This window comes from Phoca vitulina, unplaced genomic scaffold (assembly GCF_004348235.1).
Source record: "Phoca vitulina isolate PV1807 unplaced genomic scaffold, GSC_HSeal_1.0 scaffold9, whole genome shotgun sequence".
Classification (NCBI taxonomy): domain Eukaryota; kingdom Metazoa; phylum Chordata; class Mammalia; order Carnivora; family Phocidae; genus Phoca; species Phoca vitulina.
The window spans coordinates 1-8,600 of NW_022589712.1; positions in this window are offsets into that span (position 1 = coordinate 1).

Consider the following 8,600-nt stretch of genomic DNA (forward strand, 5'->3'; position numbering starts at 1 on the left):
ACCCGGATCCTGACCGTGTGGACGCGGGAAGGAGCCCGCAGGGCCGAGGCCCGGGGAGCACGAGCACCGCGACGGGGGTCCCCTCCCTGACTGCAGACGGTCCGAGCGGCCCCAGGAACCGAATCCGAGTGGCGCATAGACACAGACCGCGGGACCTCGGAGCGGATCCGAGCTCAGGACGGGGAGAGCCGACAGCCCCGCGCCCAGCCCCGCGCGGACCCCACGGCGGCGCACACAAAGCCCGGCATCTCCGCAGCGCGCCCTTCCTCCGCGGGGTCCTGGCAGCTCGCACCCCCTCCGCAGGCCCCGCTCAGGCGGCTTCTCCTCACCTTCTCCTCCCGGGGGTCCTGACGAGGCCGGACTCCTGTCAGCGTGGACGCGGCCCCACGTCCTCCCGGAGTCTCCACAGCGGGTCCTGAGGAGGCCCGGCTCCCGTCAGTGTGGACGCGGACCCACGTCCTCCCGGAGTCTCCACAGCAGGTCCTTAGGGGGCCGGACTCCTGTCAGCGTGGACGCGGACCCGCGTCCTCCCGGAGTCTCCACAGCGGGTCCTGAGGAGGCCCGGCTGCCGTCAGCGTGGACGCGGACCCGCGTCCTCCCGGAGTCTCCACAGCGGGTCCTGAGGAGGCCCGGCTCCTGTCAGCGTGGACGCGGACCCACGTCCTCCCGAAGTCTCCACAGCGGGTCCTTAGGGGGCCGGACTCCTGTCAGTGTGGACACGGACCCACATCCTCCCGGAGTCTCCACAGCGGGTCCTGAGGAGGCCCGGCTCCCGTCAGCGTGGACGCGGACCCACGTCCTCCCGGAGTCTCCACAGCGGGTCCTGACGAGGCTGGACTCCTGTCAGCGTGGACGCGGACCCACGACCTCCGCGGCGGGTCCTGTCAGCGTGGACGCAGCCCCATATCATTCCCAGGCCTCCACAGAGGGTCCTGAGGAGACCCGGCTCCCGAGGAGACCCGGCTCCCGTCAGCGTGGACGCGGACCCACGTCCTCCTGAAGCCTCCACAGCGGGTCCTGAAGAGGCTGAGCTCCTGTCGGCATGGGTACGGCCCCACATCCTCCACTCCGGGTCCTGTCACTGTGGACGGGCCCCACGTCCTCCAGAAGCCCCCAGAGTCCTGTCCTCCACCGCCGGTCCTGTCAGCATGGCCGCAGCCCTATATCCTCCCCAGGCCCGCACAGAGGATCCTGAGGAGGTCGGGCTCCTGTCAGAAGGGACGCGCATGCCCCCCACGGGTCGGGGAGCTGGGCTCGGGCGCCCCCTGCGGGCAGTGGAGGCAGTGCAAGATGCTGTGCACTCGGTTCAGTGGAGGCACCTGTCCCCTCCCCGGGGTCCAGCTGAATCCATTACATTTTGGATTTATTTTGGAATTTTGGAAATCCAAACTTAAATGGAGCCCAATATCCCCTGACATCTCCAGAAATAAGAAAAATTAATCGGAAACTACATGAAATTAAATGAAATGCAGATACAAACTTTACAACTTATACCAAAATTCATTCAAAATTGTAGAAAAATGTTAAATGCAAAAATATCAAAAAGAAAACATAAAATCTACATGACCTTGGGTTTGGTGAGGAGATTTAACACACAACACCACAGGCCACTCCACAAAGAAGAAAATTGATAACATGAACTTTCTAAAATTAAAACTTCTACTCTGTGAAGAACCTCACTCAGAAAACTAAAAGACAAACCACAGACTGGGAGAAAATATTTGCAAAACACATATCTGAAAAAGGATTTGTATTCAAAAGATACAAACAAACTCTCGGAACTCAACAAAAAGGAAATAACCTAATCGATAATGGATAAATATCTGCATAGATGCCTAGACAAAGAAAATGTACAGATAATAAATAAGCACAAAAAATATGCTCAACATCCTCTATCATTAGGAAGTTATAAATTTAAACAACAATGAGAAACCAAGGTGCCTGGGTGGCTCAGTTGGTTAAGCATCTGCCTTCGGCTCAGGTCATGATCCCAGGATCCTGGGATCAAGCCCCGGGTTGAGGTCCCTCCGCCCTTCACCCCGCTTGTGCTCTCTCTCTCACTCTCTCTCTCAAATGGATAAATAAAATCTTTTAAAAAACAAAACAATGAGGGTGCCTGGGTGGCTCAGTCAGTTAGGCATCTGCCTTTGGCTCAGGTCATGATCCCAGGGTCCTGGAATAGAGTCCCACGTTGGGCTCCCTGCTCAGCCAGGAGTCTGCTTCTCCCTCTGCCCCTCCCCGCCCCATGCTCCTGCTCATGCTCTCTCATGGGCGCTCTCTCTCTCTCTCAAAAATAAATAAAATCTTTAAAAAATAATAAATAAGTACAATATTAAAAAAGCAATGAGAACACTGCACACCTATTAGAAATGCTAAATACAAAAAACAAAAATACCAATTGCTAGAAAGTGAGGACTGACAGCAACTATCCTTCATGCTGGGGAAATGCATGTAGGGCCACTTCAGAAGACAGTTTGGCAGTTTTTTTTCCAAAGCTAAATAAGTCTCACCTTAGGATCCAACAATTATGCTTCTGGTATTTAAACAACTGCTTTGAAAAGCTATTTCCAGACAAAATCTCTCATACAGTTATGCACACAGCTCTATATCTCATGGTTAAAATCTTAAACAAATCAGGATGTACCTCAATAGATGAATCCGTAAGTAAACTGGGGTGCATCCATGTGAAGAAAGCAGAATATACCACCCCAAATATGCCTCTTTGGCACAAGGATTATTTGGGGATGATTAATTTTAAGAATCAGCAGACACAGGAAAATCTCTGAAAACTGAACAGAGGTTGCCATTTGGTGAGTGAAATGTACACTTATAAAGGAAAGCTCCATTTGTAAGGGTATCTCCCTCTCTGTACCAGGATTAGAAGAATGACTAAAACTCAAGACACTCTTACCAAAGGAAAAGGCACAGACTTAAATCTGCATAACAGCCATACCCTCCTTTAGTGTGCTTGGCCTGATAATGTCCCTTAACTGGCCTTCCCACTGCCCAAAATCTTTGTGTCTTTAGCTGAATATGGCATTTAGGGTGATGGCTGGGCCACTTTGGGGAATGTTATTAAACTTCTGTTTCTTTTTTCTCCTCTTAATCTATTCGGCAATAAAAAGGAATGAACCATCACCCCATACAAGGACATGGATGAATCTTATGTGTATTTTGCTAAGTGAAAAAATCCAGTCTGAAAAGGCTACACACTGTATGACCCCATTTATAGGACATTCTGGAAAAGGCAAAACTACAGAGATGACAAAAGGATCATGGGGTGGGGAGTTTGAAGTATAGCATGATATTTAAGTGCTGGATACCTGCCACTGTGCATTTGTCAAAACCCAAACATTTTCACATCTCAAAGAGTAAATCATAACCTATTCAAGTTATTTAGGATGTGGGAGTGTCACATTTAGGATGTGGGATGTTGGGGCCGAAGGTAGACTGCCCCAAATGTGCCACTTTGGCATGCTGATCATTTTAAATAAAAGTTACTTAAGAGACAGCCTATGTAGGAGGGACAATAAAACCCTCCTCTATCCCCCTGCAAGTAGGAAATCAATTTCCACGTGAAGATCTCCCTGTACCAGGAGTTGAAGAGACTTCCTAATCACCAGAGATGGGAAATTTAGAGCCCAGAAGGCTGCATAAACAACCCTTGTTACTTTTGACTAATTTACTACCCCAGCTCAAATTCTGTTTAGAACTTCTTACTAATTGAAGCTCCCAAGGTTGTTTTCTTTCTTCTGTGAATTCCTCACAGATTTATTTTCTCTTTATCCACAAAGTATAAAACCTGCCTACCTTGGTCATTTAATCACGTGTACATATTAATCTGTCTCATGTCAATGAATTCCTAGTCCAGCTGGAAGAACCTTGAGATGCACAAAATTTCTTCTGCCCCTTCAGTGGAATACAGAACATGACAAATAATCTAACTGTGTTGGAAATGTATGAAAAAACACTCACTGCAGGTTGTATGGCAAAATAGGCTGACCTAAGTAACTTTGGAAATGAGTGGAATCTGTAGACTAAAGGAAAAATGTACTGTACGTACCCAGTGAACTCTATTTCATAAAGTTCTTTCCCATCAGGCTGGTAGCTAACAGATCTGAAAACACCACATCCGTAATCTGGAATGGAGCAGTGAATTAAATAAATGGCAGGTGGTGAGAGCCAGTTTGTCACTGTTGGAGTAGGAAGTTACACATCAGCAAAGGGAGAAAATCACAATATCCATGTGATGACAGACCAGGTTGGAGACATCAGTATAAATTCGTCGTTAGCTTAATATGGACACAGACATTTCCACATGGAAATCTTTAATTAGGTGTGTTTACATAGGTGGGAATACATGCATATATTGCCTTGCATTGTCCACTGAGCACATTCAATTCCTACAGGTGACACTTTAATACCATTCTCTAATAAAAGGAGCCAGGCTTCTTTGAAGAAACTGCTGACACTGGGACTGAGAGAGTAAATGTAGGAGCCAGGATAACCTCGAAGTATCAGAAAGTAAGGAAGTACCAAGAAAAAAACCAGAAAGATGGAATTATGTCAATGGAAAACAGGAGCCAATGGAAAGCGCTGGTAAAAATGAATGATTTGTTAAAAAGAAACCACAGGCCCAAAATGGAGTCACTTATGTTAAGAGATCCAGGTCAGCAAACGAGGACTTACTACCTAACCCAACTGCAGTTTCACACCCCCCCACCTCCATGTAAACTTTAACCAGTCAACCTGGAAAATGTACTGAATGGCCCCTTCTGTTCCCCTTAGGAGGGTGACCTTGCCTAAAACAGTGCATCCTTTGCTAATAATTTATATTTTTCAATTCCCTGTCTGCTTTTAAAAGCCTTTCCTTCCATGCAGCTCAAAGGAGGTCCTTTCTATTTGTTAGATGGAATGCTGCCCAATTCATGAATTGTTCAATAAAGCCAGTGTGATCTTTTAAATTACTCAGTTGTATTTTTTATTAACAGATTACACAGGTTTTTACAATTGGGGTTGAATAGACCTGTCCTAACAGAATTCCAAATAATAGATGTAGACACTCAGCCATCCATCAAGGAGGAGAAACTAACTCACCCTCCCAAAGTGTGTGGGCTCTGCACAGTGTCTTCCTGCTCACGAAGACACACCATACGCACATGGGAAAGAGTAACTTCATGGTGGGGAAGCCTGACCAACACTGCCTCAGCCAGGTGACCAACATTAACACGGACAGTGACAAGTGTTCCCTTGTTGTATAGTGATGACAGAGCACTTTACCTCTTTGATCTGCTTCCTCAAAACCTACAACCCCAGTCTAACCATGAGAAAAATAAGTAAATCCCAATGCAGGTCTATGTATAAAATGCCTGAACATGGTCCTCAACATGGTCAAGGTCATTGAAACAAGTTAAGTCTGAGGGATTGTCACAGCCTAGGAGAGCCTAAAGAGACGAGATGACCACATGTCATGTGGTGCCCTGCATGGGAGCCTGGAGCCAGAAAAGGTGGAACAGAAGGAACCCGAATAAAGTGTGGACTTGAGTAAATAATAATGTATCAATATTTGTTCATTAATTGTGACAAAACATAACATAATAAAATAAAAATAAATAAATAAATAAATAAAAAGAGAAAAAAAAGAAAAATAGAGAGTAGACATTAAAGGTCAAATAAGAGAAACCTATTGCATCGGACTGGAAGCCTACAGGAAATGGGTGATTTCCTAATAAAAATGCACATTAACAAAATGGACCCTAAAATAAGGAAAAAACAAGCAGACCAATTAGCCATCCAGGGCCTCTTCCTCCTGCTGGTTGGTTCTCCCCTCACTGGTCTGGGGTTTTCCTCTCCCAGGATAGAGAAGGAACAGGGACAGAACTGTTCTGGAGCTGCCCTGAGACCTGACCCCACTCACTGTCTTCCTCTCTCCCAGCCATGCCCTGCCCAGTGAGGACACCGTGCCTGGGGAGTCTAAGGGATTATTGATCCTGATGTGTCACCTAGCTCTTTTTTGGCAAGGGACTGGACACACTTACTGAAGTAAAAGAAGTTAATATTTTTTAATGGTAGAAATACATTAATACTTGCTAGAGACAAGAGTGGGTTTGGACCTGGCAGGCCCAGGGGCTCACACTCTCACAATGTGACCTGGACCATTTCCAACCCTCCATCCTAAGTGCTCTGGGATGGCCCCATTCACAGGCACAGTCTCTCTCACTGCATCTGGGGCCTCCCACAGCTCCAGGCTGACACCCACTCACCATCCATTCATTCTACTGGGAAGGGTCTCTCTTTCCCTGCGGTTCCATGAAAAGTCATGGCTTTAAGTGTCTTTGGCCTGGCTTGGTTCACATTCTCATCCTTGAAGCCATCAGAGCACCCAGCCGATGGAGGAAGGGGTTGGGTAGGCCTGGATCATATGTCCATCTCTGAGGTGGGTGGAAAGTGGGGTCTGCCTTCTGGAACTGTTTGGATGGGAGGCAGGTGAGATGTGATTCCCAAAGACAAGCTGAAGTGCTGGACTTGGGCATGAGAACGGATGCTGGGCTGGTAAAGCAGCAGATTCCACATCACTGGTGGCTGACTGCCCAGCTGTGGAATTTGAAGCCCAAGGAAGGAAGAGGTCTCTTAGGGTCAGGGGCTTGCAGCCGCCCATCTAGTGTTCTTGCTGTTCTCCCACGATGGCAAGACACTCTTCCACTTGCTGAAAAAGCAACTTTGCTGTTGGTGGGAAACTCAAGGGAAATTCCTGCCCTGGGCATTGGGTCCTCACATCCCAGAGACTGGAAGGCACACAGACCTCACTTGTGTCCCTGGGAGGAGGGAGCCCAGGAGTCACACATTAATCACACCATTAATCACCCATCCCCAAAGAACAAACTGGCTCATTTTCCAATCTCTTCTCTCACCTTTACAAAGAGCAGAGACCACATGTGAGGCTGGTAAGGAAATTATTGCTCATTGAAGCAGTGGGAGGCTCAAGATTATTCCACAGCACGGAATCCACACTTGGCACACTGTTCAAAGGCCACAGACCCTGGGTCATGCATGAGGCTCTCTGAGACCACGCAGGCTCAGTGAGATACTGCCCCGTGGGAGACACAGTTGTTTCTACATCCTTGATTCCTAACAAGTATGCATTTCAAATATTTACATTACAACCCGGAGACCAAAGGACTGCAGGGCCAGTCTGCTGTTTGGCTGCTGTGGCCAAAGCCACATTCTGTATCTGGAGGATTATTACCTCTCTTAGCAGGCTCAGAGGCTATGAAGGAGGAGGCACTTTTCTCAACCTCACAGACGTTGGGAATGAAAACATCCCAAGGAGCTGTCTACACCGTCCATGGACCTGTTATGTTGCCAGGAGCAAAGTCAGCTCAGTAACCGGCTGGAGGTTGTCAAGATCCAGACTGGCCTGACCTGGAGGACCACAGATGCCTGCCTGGATGGTCGGAGGCCAAGGGCTGTTCTGTCTGAGACGTCATTGTCTACTGCTGATCACATGGATGGGATGAAGGATCCAGCCAGTGCCAGGAGGGCACCACCAGCCCACAAGAAAGCTGCACAAAGGGGCTGGTAGGCCACCACACCTCATCCTATATAAATCCACACATACCTACTGAGTGCCCTGTGCTGGAACCTGGGAATCCCCAGGCAGAGTGGGGCCAGAAGCACCCTTTCCAGGTGGGAGGGCAGGAGGATCCTGCATGACCTCTGAGGCCATCCACAACCCATGATTTGGGTTGAGTTGGATTTGATTAGCAATAATCGTGCCACTGCCTCGGATAAACCTCATTGGCTACGAGACTGCCACTACGCAAAGCTGGTTGAGTTGGATTTGAAATAGTCAGTGACCAGGGCACACATTTTACTCTGCTTTTAGAGCCCAACACTGAGGGGTATAAAAACTATGCTCCCCAGACCATCTCCTGATGCGTATGTGACCATGACAGTCCTATCCATCCTAGAGGCTGAGAGAGAGGAAAATAGAGAAGAGACAAAGACAGGGAAGGGGGCCACTTATGATCAAGCAAAACCCTGACCCTGACCCTGACCCAGAACCAGGCCCTGATCTAAACACTGACCTTGATTCTGACCCAGAATGTGAGGCTGACCTGGACCCAGACCAAGATCCTGACCCAGATCCTGTCCCTGACCCTGACCCTCAACCGTGACCCTGATACTGTCCAACAAATAAGGTATATCAAGTGAGAATAATGAGAAACTAGACTCCAAAAGAAAGGTCCAATTTGGATTGTGGAGATTCAAATGTCTGGCTGAGCATTTGGAGCTGTGATGGCTGAGCAAAACCACTAAAGACCCTAAGCAAAGGCGAGGATATCTAATATGCCAATTTTTCATCCAGGGATGGGTGGAGACTTGGCCCAAAGAGTCCCTGTTCTGGGTGGCTTCCAAAGGATAAACTAGCCATTCCCACCAAGAGCACACAATGAGAGACTATCCTATAGTTGTGACCTCCGTGCAGTTCTGCTCAGCTTCATTTTCTCCTCAGTGTTTTGGGAAAATATCTTTTGCGCTTTATAGACCTAAAATTATTAAGTGGTCCCTGTAAATTCCCTTCTGTAGGTGGAAGAGTC